General features: G+C 36.2%; 1 long non-coding RNA gene across 2 annotated transcripts; it reads left to right on the top strand.

Annotated features, from left to right (window-relative positions):
- The first annotated feature begins 3,615 nt into the window (after nt 1-3,615).
- Nucleotides 3,616-16,417, top strand: LOC125226708. Of its 2 annotated transcripts, XR_007177117.1 has the most exons (4): nt 3,616-3,682; nt 12,292-12,426; nt 12,585-12,675; nt 16,319-16,410. It is a non-coding gene; the product is annotated as an uncharacterized LOC125226708 (long non-coding RNA). The 2 variants fall into 2 exon arrangements; XR_007177116.1 differs by lacking the exon at nt 3,616-3,682 and having other exon boundaries at nt 12,129-12,426; nt 16,319-16,417.
- The last annotated feature ends 410 nt before the right edge of the window (nt 16,418-16,827 follow it).

The raw sequence follows: 16,827 nt of genomic DNA, 5'->3' as shown, positions 1-16,827 counted from the left end.
GTTTTAAATATAGATAGGGATTTAGCGCGTCTACTCGTAATGTCAATGGGCAGAGCATTCCACAACCTAACTGCACGAAAAGTGAATGAATCGACATAGGACTTGGAAGACGAAGGCGGGGGCGCAAGAAGAAGCCTAGATAGATAAGCCTAGATAGCCTAGATAGAATAGATGTAGCCTATGTAAATAAATGAACACGCACAGAGTTTAAAGGCTACAAAACGACATTTTATTTTTGTTATAAAGTTGAAAATACCTGTTGAACATACGACGGCTACCACTAGACTGCTAAAATGATAATCCTCGCTTTTGTCTCCAACGTAACTAGTAGAGTTAGTCGAGTAATAAGACGGCAGCGCATCTAGTTGATTTCTGATACATACCTACTTCTGTAGGTAATTTTATTCTGTCATAAACAAACACTTTCTTTGACTTGCCCGATTGCTTTGAGTCTACGGAGTAAGTTTTTTTTATTATTATAAATGGGCTTACTCTTGACCACAGACTAGCCAGTTGTATAAGTATTCTATTTTCGGTGTTTCGAAATGCATTTCCGTCGCCTTCTATTCTATAGCCTATATACAACTCCATTTGGACAATCGAATTTGCAAATCTGATTACAACGGAGCGCTATAATTGGATTGTCTTTGACCAGCCACAATAGCCCGAACCACACCGTGACCAGCTCACAAAAAAACCTATGCAATAGGTACCATTTCGCGCGGTCTTACCCAACACGTTTTTGCAGTTTGAATAAAAAGAACTGCGCAATTTAATTCCATTCGATCAGCGATTGAACTTGCACGATATTCAATAACCAGGAGCTTCATTCGACTTGCCAAAACTGACTTTTCATGATGATTCTCTATTGATGTGGATAAAATCGCAAGTTGTAGATAATCACCTGTTAAAATTACACATTTGTGACCTTTGCGATCCACATTTAGGAGACAAGTGTAAAGACAACCAAACCAATTTATTTTAACCCGTAACAACAATAACGAAATAGATTTTGGTTAAATTATTTTTATTTTACAGTCTGAACGAATCCAGACTTGATAACATGCACTGTTGATTTTAAAATGATGCTACTTTGACAGTTACTATGCGTCGAAGAAGTCCCCTGTGCCGTGCCCACTGCTGCTGCAATCCCACTGTACAAAACCAATTTTATTCCGTAATGGCGGGGAGCTCTTCCGGTTAACTTTTAAATGATATATTTATCCACTCAGACCTCAATCGGTTACTCATTTTGGTCTCGTCGAGTGGTTCTATGAAACCACAGTTAAAAAACATTTCACGAAACTATTACGTTTTAATACTTTTATGTCAACTCGAACTTTTATTTGTACCTACTTTTAAGTTTCAATTCAAACTCATATATTTTTTTATGTTCTACAAACTTTTTATAAACTTGCAATGTACACACATACACAATAATATATTGTTTTTCAAATACAGCTAAACTTTATTAAATCTTACAATTAAGTTATAATATATTAACTAAATAAATTAATAATTACAAATAAAACTTATTAAATAATTATTATATCAATGCAATAATAATATAATGATAACATCGAGATATTCTGATGATGGAGACAGGAGCTAGCCTTAGGACTCTGTGTGTAAACTAATTGTGTGTTGGGGCTTAAAGAATTGTGTTCATAAAGTTGCTTGTGGAAAAAAAGTATACCTAGTCAGTAAAAATTCTTGTACAAGAAACGCAAGTTTTGCCAAAAGCTTATTTTTATTCGAATGTACTTGAAAGTCTTGGCAAATAAAGTCTTTCAATAAGAAGGAGTTACAGAGCACATCGCAAGTGGTTGCAGATGTCGTGAACAGTATCGCCCCACTTCCTACCAACTGTCCGGAATCTTATTGAATTCATATCGAATATTGAAAATTGTGTAAGCATTATTTTTACATATTCAAAGGCCACTGCGGAAAACTATTTGTATCTTCCAATTCGCTGGTTGGTGTACTAGTATTTATTGACTTCAATTAATTAGCGATCGAATATCGAATTCGGAGTGCGTTATGGCGAGCGATGTCAAAAGCTGGTATTTGCGCCGGTCAGCGGCCTTTCGATCCAGTAGCACTCGGTAGGTGGAGTGTAACTGGCCGTGAGGTACCCGGCTTGACGTCACTCGCGGCGGCTCGATAGCCCTCAATCCTGGGTTGGGACTAGAGCTCAGGCAATGTACCGGATAAAATTTTTGTAACATTTATTTTTGATGGAGTATTTTTTAAGTTTTGAGTATTTTAAAAGAACGGACTTCTATCTTTGAAATAAATAACATATGACAATTTTATCACCTCGTATCTCCATTTTCACTGTTACTTGAAGTAAAATGTTTTTTTGCTAATAGACGGTCGTCGTCGTGCCAGCTACACCAAAAAATATTTAAAAAAAATATTGCTTAAAAATATGTTAGTTGATTAATCTCTTTGACTCAAAACTTCGCGATACGTCCGAGCCTTTCTAACAAAAAGATAAAATATTCACAAATAACACCTATTTGTAGAAATCCTAAGCACGGCAAACGATTAAATTCCCTTTTTTGGGTCAAACTTGTAATACTGGCAATACTTTTGGTACACACTTTTGGTCTGCATTTTGCTAACGTGTCACGACTCTAGTATTGATTCTACTTTGATTTTACTCTTGTGTCAAAGTGACAGAATGAGATTGCAATTCGAATCATCATATCATTACAAAGATATGAATTGCGTAATTTTACACGAATTTAATCTCTCATGGCCTGACAATACGAACCAAGGCATGCGTTCTCCTGAATGGCACAGTATATAGACTTTTTTGTCGATGGGTATGGCCGCCATGTTTGGTTTATGACACTTAGACGGGGATTTTGTCGTACCAAAGAGTAAATTGCAAGTTTTTTCGGCACAACTTGGTTCCTCTACTCGTCGCAAGATGGCGTTGGCATTATTAAAATAAACAAGAATGACGTGCATTTGCGTCGGTGTAGACCCATCATGAAAACGTAGATATGATAATTTTATATTTAAAAAGAATCTAACGTGACATAAATTTGACAAATGTCTAAAAGAAATATAGTATCTTCTGTGTAATATCTTCTTCCGTGCACGTGTGATTTATTGTTTAGTCAATTTAAATATCACTCTAAGTAAGAACTGTTAGACAAAACACTCGTAGCATAATTGTATATTTCAATATATCACAGCCATACATTTTTATATTCTTTCAGGTGAATCAGCTTACCCACAGAGGCAAACACTACTGATGGATGCACTGACTTTTGGATGCACCTGTAGGATCTCCAGAAGCTCGTTATACCGCTTTACAAGTTCGAGCCCGCAACTGTATAGAGCGGTGTTTTGGGCGACTAAAATCAGTTGGTAGTGTTTGTCGTCAATGGAGAAACTGCACTACAAGCCAGCAGCGGCAGCTAAGATCGTTAAAACGTGTTGTGTGCTTGACAATATAGCTAACAAAGCGAATTGTGAACTGCCTCCGCTGAACCGACACGAAGAACAGGAGCAGCAGCAGGAGCAGAGATTAGCGGCGGAGTTTGACGCCCGTCAGCAGAATGCTGATATTTATTTGGCAATGGCTCCTGACAGGTGTTAGCTAAACAAAGAGCTGCAGCTGGGTCGCGCTGCTCGTCAAGCGCTTGTCCGGCAGTTAGCAAATTATGTAAGTAGTTATGGTAGGTCTATTTCAGTTTATAGTTAAGGTGAGCCAAAAAAGCTATATTTTAAGTTCACATCTTAACCATTAGTATAATTATCATTAATTTCATTACAGAACCCATTTTTTCCTAACTTTTGTGTCGTCATGGGAGTGTCGTAAATTAGGTTTCGGGGCTGCTGATTTCAAAATTAATGTTCAATTTTGAATCTGACATTTGACACAAATTCGTCATGGGTATTGCTATATTATATTAGTATAATCAAGAACCATTTAATACTGGACTGACATAGCCCATACAAAAAAGCGTACCCCTAAAAAAAAGCTCAATTTTTGGTTCAAAACTAGATGGCATTGTTTTGCAACCCGGGAGTTGAAAAAAACATAATTTCACCTATATTTTTACTTGTTTTTAGGGTTCCGTAGTCAACTAGGAACCCTTATAGTTTCGCCATGTCTTTCTGTCCGTCCGTCCGCGGATAATCTTAGTAACCGTTAGCACTAGAAAGCTGAAATTTGGTACCAATATGTATATCAATCACGCCAGCAAAGTGCAAAAATAAAAATTGGAAAAAAATATTTTATTAGTTTGCCCCCCCTACATGTAAAGTGGGGTTTGATATTTTTTTTCATTCCAACCCTAACGTGTGATATATTGTTGGGCAGGTATTTAAAAATGAATAAGGGTTTACTAAGATCATTTTTTGATAATGTTAATATTTTCGGAAATAATCGCTCCTAAAGGAAAAAAATGTGCGTCCCCTCTAACTTTTGAACCATAAGTTTAAAAAATATGAAAAAAATCACAAAAGTAGAACTTTATAAGGACTTTCTAGGAAAATTATTTTGAACTTGATAGGTTCAGTAGTTTTTGAGAAAAATACGGAAAACTACGGAACCCTACACTGAGCGTGGCCCGACACGCTCTTGGCCGGTTTTTCCATTTAAATCCTTCCGACATCCGATATCGGATCGGATAAAAACGGACTAAGACAATAGATACTGTATCCCATCAAAAACAAAACTTGTAAAAACACCATGTCTTCGCAACTCAGTTTGTTCGCGCCCTTTTCATTCATTATCATTCATATCGTCCATCCCGTTCGCTCTTCCTTATGATAGGTTCAACCTCATTTTTATTTGTCGTGTCACCCGCCTTTTTGCCGACCTTCTTAAAAAATATAAGACAATACGTCAATCTGCTAAACTAAAAGACATTCGATGTCAATGTGAAAAAATATCCGCAACGACGAATAAAGTTATAATTATTAATTAAATAAATAACGATTCGCGAGTGTACACAAGAAAGAGTGAACCAAGTAAATATTCGAAAGGGTGGCCGCCCGCTGAACTGTCGAGAAAACAACAGCAGTAAGTTCGGCACGCATCAATTACCATAATTTTATTTTTCCGTTTTATTTTATTTTATATTACAATAGTTCGTCAGGAACTACGTAATCGCTGGTCCTTCAACACAGTTCTTCTGGCGTAAAAAAGAGTTGAGATCCCTGTAATACCAAGTCGGTTAATTTATTCAGTCCCTAATACTTAAAGGACCTTCTGCCATAAATTATTACGTAGTTTACTAATAGCTATACTTTCGTATTTTGCATTTCTCATGATGCGTCGAATAGCATTCAAATGTATAAGATGAAAACTCGACTCGACGCCGCTCGATTCCGCATATGTGGAAGCCAGGCTTTATGGAAAAAGTAGGTTTTTGTGACAACTACCAATAAGATTTTGCCAGGGAGACTAGAGATAAGGAGGAAAGTCTGTCGAAGTAGAACAGTCGCAAAAATGACCGGCTGAGCCTTTATAATTGCAGTTACAAATATCTCCCCTTGGAGCGCATGTCTCGCTCAATGATCAGCGATGTGAGATGACATTAGACGTTCTTTTCTCTAGGCTAATTTCGTCAGACTGAGCAAGTCAAGACGTAGTCCCGTGGTAGTGCGCTGGCTTCGTACGCAGATGTTCTCGGGTTCAATTCTGACAGCGATCTTTCTGTTTTTAGGGTTCCGTAGTCAACTAGGAACCATTATAGTTTCGCCATGTCTGTCTGTCCGTCCGTCCGTCCGTCCGTCCGTCCGTCCGTCCGTCCGTCCGCGGATAATCTCAGTAACCGTAAGCACTAGAAAGCTGAAATTTGGTACCAATACGTATATCAATCACGCCAACAAAGTGCAAAAATAAAAAATGGAAAAAAAATGTTTTATTAGGGTACCCCCCTACATGTAAAGTGGGGGCTGATAATTTGTTTCATTTCAACCCCAACGTGTGATATATTGTTGGATAGGTATTTAAAAATGAATAAGGGTTTACTAAGACCGTTTTTTGATAATATTAATATTTTCGGAAATAATCGCTCCTAAAGGAAAAAAAAGTGCGTCCCCCCCCTCTAACTTTTGAACCATATGTTTAAAAAATATGAAAAAAATCACAAAAGTAGAACTTTATAAATACTTTCTAGGAAAATTGTTTTGAACTTGATAGGTTCAGTAGTTTTTGAGAAAAATACGAAAAACTACGGAACCCTACACTGAGCGTGGCCCGACACGCTCTTGGCCGGTTTTTTTTTTTATACATTTATTTTCTTTTTGTGTATTTTATTTGTGTTTATTTATTGTTTTATTCATACAAATGTTAACTTAAGCTCTTTTACATTGTTTGCCCCATCTTAGGATTCTTCAGTAATGTTGTAAGTCTTGCAAATGAAATTTAAAAAAGTTGTAACAAAACAAAAAAATATTTTTGGACATTAAAAAAATGTGTGTGTGTGGATTGAGTGAGCACCTTCCGAAAATTAAAAAAAATATGCTGATCATTTAGTAAAAGTTCTAAAACAATTGTAAAACGAATCTCTGAATTTGTAAAAAGATAAATCAAAAGATACAGGCATTAACATGTGCTCACTCAGTTCTCACAAACTACCAACGAAAACAGTGAATATATTCATTTAACATATAATATTTATATACTAACATTTAGTAAAAAATAGGCCAACCTACCTCTATAAATATTAGATCACCTAGTGACGTATTTAATTTTTTACAAATAGTTTCTTATGCTCACTCAATCCACACACTTTCGAAAAGCCGAATTTTGATGAAAAACATAAGATTTAGACCGCTATTATATGTGTATAGTTTAGTAAAAGTGAAATGGGAATTTGTAAAATACAAAACGAACCACTAACGTGTCAGGTTTTTTTATAATCATTTTTTTGTAAGTGCTCACTCAGTCCACACGTTTTGAGAAAGTTAAAAATGTAAATATCTTACGATTTGTAGCACCTAAGACACTCGAAAGTACTTCAACATTTAGTAAAAATTTTTACTAAATATCCACCATCTAATATTTTATATTCGTTGTCTGGTTTTAAAGATATTCAGACATAACTTTTCTCATACAAATGTATCAAGTAGGGTGACCACACTATGTCGGCTCCTGATTTTCCCCACCTTCCCATTGTCATATTGAGATTGGGGAGTTTCGTTCAATTTTGATAATAGTTTATATTAAACTAATACCATATTAATTCTCCATCTGCAAATTGTTTTTAGGTTATGTTCTTGGCCTAGTGATGATGTGTATTGTGTAATTTTTATCGACGTCAGGATAATAACCATATCGACATTCATGCATTAAAAAGGACATGAATGATAATTGGTAAGAAACAAAGAATATAATACTTCACTAGTAAGAAACCAGAACCTGGTAATCTAATCGTGCTAACAGATGAGCGTACCGGATTTGCGTATCATATACCAAAATCAGGCTTGAGAAAATGAGGTAAGTTAGAGTTGTTTTTTGCCAACTTTGTCGCGTCTGGTAAAAGTTATATTTATAATAAAATACACATGTACTTACGCAGTGTAAATAAAAGTCATAGCATAAAATTAATCTTGCACCACATATAAACTTTAATTTTTTTATTTCCTTAGAAGTAAAATTTTTGAAAGTCGCTTATTACGTCAAGTATACAATATACACGTAGCTTAATGTAGAAAATTCAAGTTTTTAGCTTTTATAGACCCGGAATATTTCAAATCTACTAATGCTCATATCGAAACTTTAAGTCGGTCTGGCGGATGGTTGGGTCCATCCGATTGGTCTGGCTGCTTACAAACGGTCTAGTTACAGGTCCCTGCGTATCATATATCAAAATCAGGCTTGAGAAAATGAGGTAAGTTAGAGTCGTTTTTTGCCAACTTTGTCGCGTCTGGTAAAAGTTATGGCCGGCGGAAACGGTCTGGCATTGATGATAACCAATTTCTAACAACGTGCTCTAACACATATATAAAAATCAGCCTTGAGAATTTAAGGAAAGTAAGCACTTTTTTTTTTCACCTTCATCACTTGATAGCAAAAAATTGGCCGATGGGCCGAACTAGAAAATATGCACACATTAACCGCCGATATGAACTCTACATTGTCCCAAAGTTTCATCCTTGAGAATTTGAGGAAGGTCTGGCGGGCCTGGGCTCTGGGTCTATTTATATGTGCACTTCTGATACTTAAAGAGGTTGCTCCTTTATTTCTATTCTTCATGGATTTTGCACATTCAAAAATCTTTAAATAATACTCTACTCGCGTCGGTCGCACTCGTACAAATATAGGATTGGTGCGAGCGAGACGGAGATTGATTGTCAACATGATATCTATCATAATCATAAACACTATTCGAAATGGCCTCATTTAAAATATAAATTTGAAATATATTGAAAGTAATATTACTAATCATTGACGTCACGCTCAAAATGAAAGCGATAGAAAATTTGACAGTATGGTACTCTTTTGGATGACTGTCATAATTCAAAATAAGAACGATGCCGATGGCTTGCGTTGTAAACAGGGACTGAAACATGACACGGGCCCCTAGCGTCATCTATATACTTTTTACTGTTTTGTAATGCCGTTGAACTACCGCGTGCGTATTTTTAGGGTTCCGTAGTCAACTAGGAACCCTTATAGTTTCGCCATGTCTGTCTGTCCGTCCGTCCGTCCGTCCGTCCGTCCGTCCGTCCGTCCGCGGATAATCTCAGTAACCGTTAGCACTAGAAAGCTGAAATTTGGTACCAATATGTATATCAATAACGCCAACAAAGTGCAAAAATAAAAAATGGAAAAAAATGTTTTATTAGGGTACCCCCCCTACATGTAAAGTGGGGGCTGATATTTTTTTTCATTCCAACCCCAACGTGTAATATATTGTTGGATAGGTATTAAAAAATGAATAAGGGTTTACTAAGATCGCTTTTTGATAATATTAATATTTTCGTAAATAATCGCTCCTAAAGGAAAAAAATGTGCGTCCCCCCCCCTCTAACTTTTGAACCATATGTTTAAAAAATATGAAAAAAATGACAAAAGTAGAACTTTATAAATACTTTCTAGGAAAATTGTTTTGAACTTGATAGGTTCAGTAGTTTTTGAGAAAAATACAGAAAACTACGGAACCCTACACTGAGCGTGGCCCGACACGCTCTTGGCCGGTTTTTTTTAACACGTTCACTGCGAAACAGGTCATTCTGACCCTGTTCTGGACTTCCCCCTGGTGCGGCGACAGAAATGCGTAACTTTACCCTGGTGCGAAGCCCATATCATTGTTATATTTTATTATTTTTATATAGTCAAGTATACGTTTATATTTATCATTTTACACTCTATTTGACAGCATATAAATTAATAAACAGGTCACATATGTCCTGTTCGCACCAGTCTTAGACTTTTTTTAAACGGAACAGGGCCTTTAATGACCTGTTACGCACGACCTTGTATAGCACTGGAGCAAAGTGCAAAATGCATTAGTGTTGTTACCATATTATCAATCCACACGTTATTTTGTGGTGAAAAAATGTGTTTCGATTGTTTTAAATGAAATTCGTTAAATACAATATAACGCTTTTATACGCAAAACGCTTACAATTTTGCTAAATATTATTACGTAAAAATATATTGTAAAAAGTTCAAATTGCTTGATGCAAAATATTTACTAAAATTTCTAAAAATCGTTTTTTAAATAATGTTAAGAGCAAAATTAAAAGTTTTGGTTGTATATAAAAATCTGGTTACATTAAAGGTAAAGAAAGTAAGAATTGGATCGATATATTAGTTCGTTTATTTTCCTCATCACTACTAAATCATCGACATTTTTACCTGTGCCCGTTCTGGCTGTGCGGCACAAGTCAATTTTGACCTGTTAATTAATTCGTCTATAAAATCTAAACGAACAGTCATCAACTTCGGCGAAGACAGTATTGTGTAGATTAGTTATTAGACTAAATATTGTTTCAATAAAATTTAATAAATGTGTATCTGGTAAAGGTATTTTAGGTAAAATATGAAACCCTCCTTACAAGCTGTAATTGACTTGTACCGCACAGAGAGAAAGCTCAATACAGGACTCTCATGGGTTGTAACGCACTGAGAGCGAGTTCACAAAATCCGGCTCCGCAGTGAACGTGTTAAATAACGACATTTTTATTCAAATGACACTCTTAGTGACATCTAGCGACATAGATTGACGGCTGCCAGCTGGGGTACGGTATTTAGTATGGACTCTGCTGGTCCTGTATTAAATGGTTCTTGGTATAATGTAAAATACCCCATAATGGACGGTGATACCATTATGGACAAATCCTTAAAAATAATAATTTGAAATTAGTTCCTAAAAATTGACGGCATTGTACCATAAACAAGAGTAATAGAGCTGCTTAATTTTGACGTTTCATTTAATTCGGTTATTTCTGAAGGATTTGGCGGCTAGATAAAAGTCATCAGTTTACTGAAAAAAAATATTAGTAAAAATTCTCATTAAATAAGGTTGCTAAGAGAGTAGAGTTCGTGTATAAATTAATAAAAAAAATAATACTCGGTGTAAACTTGAATGAGTTTTACTTACTGTATTAACCATGAGATAAGGTATAAAACATACTAGTTTGTTACTCCAAAGATATAAAGAAATTGTGTTATTTTGCGAGTGTCCATAACTGGACCCGGAAAACTGCGTACCTCCGTTCCGTGGACAAGGAACAATTTACAAAAACCAAAATTTACAAGAAACAATCCTATGTTAAAATAACCCAAACTAATTTTATTTGGGGTATATAAAATTGTCTCATTGAGTATTAGTTTGCTTTAAATGTAAATTTTTAAACTTATTTCACCGTTCATAATGGGGGATCCATTACTGGAGAACTGCCGTCCATGATTGGAGAAAAAGCACCTTACTTTAATTTGTTAATTATGAAGAAACCAATAGGAGTATCTATTCTGCAATGCGCTGGAAATGTAAAAGAAAGATAAGACATTCAAGTTTTAACACGTTTAGCGGTAGAATTTTTACATGTTTCAGTGAAATATCCAAAATAGGCAAAATTTCATCTTAAACTGTCCATGATTGGGCCCGTTACCTTATAGTCGTTGGATAAGTTCGGTTCGGTACAAAACTTTTTTCTCTACACTTAAATAGGTTTGTGAAAAAGTTTTCGAATAAAAGTGACGTTATTCTAAAACAAATTTAAAAAAACCGGTCAAGTGCGAGTCGGAATCGCCCACCGAGGGTTCCGTACAAACTTTCAAACTCCCCAGTTAAAATAATCTCACGTTTTCACATACCTCTAACGACTTGACTAGAAGACAAAAGTATAGGTACTAATGAGCATTATTGTGTATAGCGCCATCTCTCGGTGAATTCGCTAACTAATTTGCGCGACCATATTAGTATGTTGGTTTTTCAGGGATTATTCTTTATAATGTTAACCGATTTAAACAATTTTTACTTTATTGGAAAGAATTTGATTTACGTAACATCTCGTATTAATTTGAAGTACTATATACATCCGCAAAGGTGGGTAAATTAAAAGTAAAAATCTGAAAAGTTTTTTTTGAATTAAAAAAAAGGTTTTCAAGATACAAACACGATTATATTTTTCCTGTAATATTTAGCATAAAACAAATGTTTCCTAAAATTTTCATAATTTTTCGTTGGTAAACTTCGGAGATAAGGGGGGAACGGTATTTTTTTTTACATTTTCCTTCAAAATTCTTTTTTTTTCCACAACAAAAATTTTTTAAAAAATAGTTTATTTACGTTCAATTTGAGCTCTTTCTAACGATACCCCACTTGACCTAGTAACTTGAAATTTACAGTTTGCCCCCTTTCATTTTGGCCATGTTCTACAATTAAAATTAATAAATTAAAAAAAATTATATGTTCTATTTGTAGAGGTTCACAATGTTCACAACTATTCCAAATTTCAAGTTGATAGCATTAGTAGTTCTCGAGATATTTAGGAATGTGACAGACGGACAGACAGACGGACAGTCGCACCATAAGGGTTCCTGTTGTACCTTTTTGGTACGGAACCCTAAAAATGATATTGCGCTACCTCTTTCTTAGTTTGCCCCTTCTATTCGGGCCCCGTAACGCCTAGGGTTTTGTTGCCTACGTATTGACTTATTGAGGTGGCGTTCTTTTGTGACATGTCGAAACCTGCGCTGTTCTGATGTTGGAATCCATGAAGAGTTGAGGGATTTTTTAGCAACTCAAGCATTTTCTCTTGTAAATTAACACTAATTAACTTGTAAATTTATTTTTTATGTTACAGTGATTCTTCATCGGACCAAGGCCGATTTGTCCAGGACCAATTTTCGGATCTCCTGGGCTTCCTGGAACAAGGACTAGTGATTGTTTCGAGGAGCTGTCATGGTGTTGGCTCTTGATATTTTATCGTGAAACGCAGGTATCCTTTCAATTGCTAGTTTTTCAATTCCACATTCGACGTTCAAATACAACTTTGCCCCCTTGTATAACAAATAACTATTACTGCCAAGTGCCAAGCCCTTTGCACACGCCAATGGTTGGAAACTTCTGATTTATTCGTGATCATTATTATTGCAGATTTAATGATGAAGGCGCGTCGGAACCCAAACGTCAAGAATCGCCGACGTTCACAGAAGCAGCTACAATGAGCGGAGAATCTGAGAGCCAGGTAATAAGTTTAACAAAATTGAAAATATCTGTGTATCTACAATGCCAACAATAGAGGAAAAACGACTTAACCCTTTAATGCACAGCGATGTATATATGCATAATCTATTTTTGACTGTAATGACAGCATGTCAAAATACAAATTTGAATTAATCTTTGTCAAGGTCATGCATTTAAGGGTTAAATTTATAAAAATAAAAGCTTGAATTCATAAAAAAATACTGAACTGATTAGTTGAAAAGAGTTATGTCCCTTTTTTAACAGACTTTTTTTATCGAAAATAAAGGAGGTTATATAATTATTAGGGTTCATGTTTTTCTTTAACTTTACCGCCGCTCCAAATCTCAAGGAAGGGGTTCTCAATTCGTCTGTATTTTTTTTGGTTTTAGGGTTCCGTACCAAAAAGGTACAAAAGGAACCTTTATGGTCCCACTCTGTCCGTATGTCTGTCTGTCTGTCATATTTCTAAATATCTCGAGAACTAGGTAATTTTGGAACAGGTATGAACATTTTTAACTTCTAATGGCAAACTGTAAATCATGTCAAGCTACTACGTCAAGTGGGGTATCGTATGAAAAAGCTCAAATTGTACATATCAAAACTATTTTTAACCGCCGCCTCAAATCTGTCAAGGAAGGAAGGTTCTAGGGATGGTCAGAGGGCGCTGCGAGTCCTTGTATAGATTACTCATAGGAGAGATAATTTCGACCTCAGCATCTGTGACCTGGGTGGCCGAGCGGAAATAGGCATCTGCCGCGATTGCAGGGTACGTTGGTTCGATTCCAGCCTCAGGCACTGGAGGCCTTGGTCACTTTTTCTTTCATATGTGCAATTTATTTCGGTTTTAAAAACTAATCAGATTTAAAATTCAATTTAACCACCCTTGCGGATTTTATCGAACTACAAATGAATACGAGATTATATGTAAAAAAAATCTCTTCTAAATTAAGATTAAACTATGCAAATGAGTTAACATTAAGAAATAATTATCCCTGAAAAACTAACATACTAAACAGGTCGCGCAAATTAGTTAGCGAATTCACCGATACCTATAGGTAATTATAGTCAAATCTTTAAAGTTATAGGTACATATATGAGATACATGAGATTATTTTAACTTTTGTAAGTTTGTACGGATACTACTCAGTGGGCCAGTCCGACTCGCACTTGACCGGTTTCTTTATGTTGTCGATTTCTCCGTTGTTACAGGACCGATTTCATTTTTTTTTTTTGATTGAATGTATATATGTATACAGATTTGAGATTAGTCCTATTTTTATCAAAACCCAGTTCTGATGATGGGATCCTGGAGAAATCAAGGCAACTCCTCGAATCTTGAAGGCATACATGTGGTGATTTTTGTGTTTTTATAAGAACAGCATGCATATACGTACGGAACAGTGACATTTGGTGCAGTGGAACTGCTGATGATGGTCAGAACGGAACTCCTCAAGTCTGAAAGGCACACTCATAGTGACTTTGGTATTTTTATAAGAACAGCATGCATTTATGTTCAGAACAGTGGAACTCAGTGCAATGGAACTGATGATGATGGAAATGGATCAGAATGGAACTCCTCAAATCTGCACGGCACACTTACAATGAATTTGGTATTTATATGAGAATAGCTTTAATTTAAGTACATTCATAACAGTGACATTTGGTGCAGTGGAACTGCTGATGATGGTCATAAAGGAACTCCTCAAATCTGGACGACACACTTATAGTGACTTAATTTAGTATTATTATAAGAACAGTATGCATTTACGTTCAGAACAGTGGTCGCGTTAGAGCTCGCGGGTTCGAACCCCGGATCGCACTAATGAGGTTTTTGGAATTTATGTGCGAAATGTCATTTGATATTTTCCAGTAGCTTTTCGCTGAAGGACAGCATCGTGAGGAAACCGGGTAATCCTAATAAAGCCCTAATTACCCATCGGGTTGGAAGGTCAGATGGAAGTCGCTTTCGTTAAACTAGTGCCTACGCCAAATCTTGGGATTGATTGTCAAAGCAGACCCCAGGCTCCCAAAGACCATAACTTTAATTTATTCAGGTATACATATATTGGTTTTTGTGTTATTATAAGAACAGCATGCGTTTACGTACGGTCGACTACAAAGAGATGTATACACTTTTTCAGCTTCTTGCATCGTAATAAGGTGAGAAATGGATACATCTCTTTGTAGTCGACCGTACCGAACAGTGACATTTAGTGCAGTGGAACTGCTGATGATGATCAGAACGGAACTACTCAAATTTGAACGAGACACTTATTATGACTTTGGTTTTAGGATTCCATACCTCAAAAAGGAAAAACGGAACCCTCATAGGATCACTCGTGCGCCTGTCTGTCCGTCTGTCACAGCCTATTTTCTCCAAAATTACTTGAGTTTGGGGTTGGTGCAGTGGAACTGCTAATGATGATCAGAACGAAACTTCTCAAAGACGACACAAAAGGATCTTTGTTTGCTAAGCATATTGAGTTTTTAACTCAAATTTTGTCAAACTCGATTTCTTATAGGTAGTCGGATATTGGATTCATGACGAATTGAGGGAACTCCTTAAACCTTAACGGTAGGTATATGTTATGATGTATTCATTTGTATTTCCATCAAATAACCAGACATTGAAAGCAGTTTTAAAAAATACACATTTCTACACAACATGGAACTTGACTGTACTTAAAATAAATTATTTAATACCATGCACGAAATAAAGCATCAGATAAATATAAGGAAAACATGGATAGAAGTTATTTTTAAATACAAATTCTATTTAATTCGTCAGGTAGAAATATATAAAGTAAATGAGTTGAACGTGACGTCACTCAATTCGATTTCATATTAGCAAAACGTTAAAATTCGTTTTGACAGTTCTTAAAGGGAAGCTGATTTGACTAGGAGGCAAGTAGCCTATTCAACATTCGTAAGTACCTTTCACCAGAACTCCAAAAGCGGCGGTTTTTTAGGGTTCCGTACCAAAAAGGTACAAAAGGAACCTTTATGGTGCCGTTCCGTCCGTCTTGTGTGTCCGTCCGTCTGTCACATAACTTAATATCTCGAGAACTACTTATATTACGGCTTTTTAACCGGAGCTACAGTCCGGTCTGGGAGAAAGCGAAAGCGCAACTTGGCATGTATTAAGTGCAAAATAGCAATAGAGTGCGATGAAAAAACATTTTCCCCCTCACTAGCTCGGAAACACGTGTTTTGTCCTTTAATACCAGCGGGTAAAAACGCATTTTATCCACTAGTGGGTAAAGTAATTTGACCTTGAATAAAGTCAAATTAACTGCTTTAAAATTGATAAATGTAGGTGAATCTAGTAATAAAGATGATTTACCACCTGTGAAACTACTGGAAGCAGTGATAAACGCATTTTTTGCGTTGTAGTTTCCTCGCTATAGTGAGGGGAAAAGTTTTGTGTTACACTCGGGTGCAAATGTATTTTACTTCTCGTGTTTTAAAACACGCAAGTTTAGAGTTCTATTCTCGAACCACTCACTTCGCTCGTGGTTCAACTATAGAATCCTTTCACTTGCTCATTTTTCAATTCCACACTCGGCGTTAAAATACAACTTTGCCCCCTAGCATAACAAATAACTGTTAATTAATGTTCATTGACTATATCACCATTATTACAGGAATGCGGAGCACCTTGCTACTACTAAAATGGAGAACCCGGACCTGTTAGCGACATGGAACTGACCAGGACCGTCGTGGGCTCCTCATGTGCCACCCCGGATACCTTTTCTGATTGTGGTGTTTACAGTACAGTAGTGTACATATTCATGAAAAAAAAATTGTAGGTACTTTTTTTACATTTTTAAAAAACGCACTCTGCATGGTTTTGGAGTTTCGACTTCGTGCTAGATAAAAACCCCCAGGCAAGAGCAAACAATGTTTTTTCCTAGCCTATATTTGTGACCCACTGCAAAGGCCTCTCTTTTCTTCCGCCACCCATCACGTTTTGCCGCCTGCTTCGGCTAGCCGCAGCAAAATACGTCGAGGTCATCTCGCCTCGTTTTTTTTGGTCTACCTCTGCCCCGACTAGTCGGGTGGTGTCCAGTTAGCAAACTATACACCCTGTTTCTATTTTAAATTATATGTGTTGTATTCTTTTCTTGTACAATAAAGTGTTTACTTACTTACT

This window comes from Leguminivora glycinivorella, chromosome 5 (genome assembly GCF_023078275.1).
Source record: "Leguminivora glycinivorella isolate SPB_JAAS2020 chromosome 5, LegGlyc_1.1, whole genome shotgun sequence".
NCBI classification, from domain to species: domain Eukaryota; kingdom Metazoa; phylum Arthropoda; class Insecta; order Lepidoptera; family Tortricidae; genus Leguminivora; species Leguminivora glycinivorella.
Note: the sequence above shows the minus strand (reverse complement) of the source record. Positions and strands in the feature narration are given on the sequence as shown.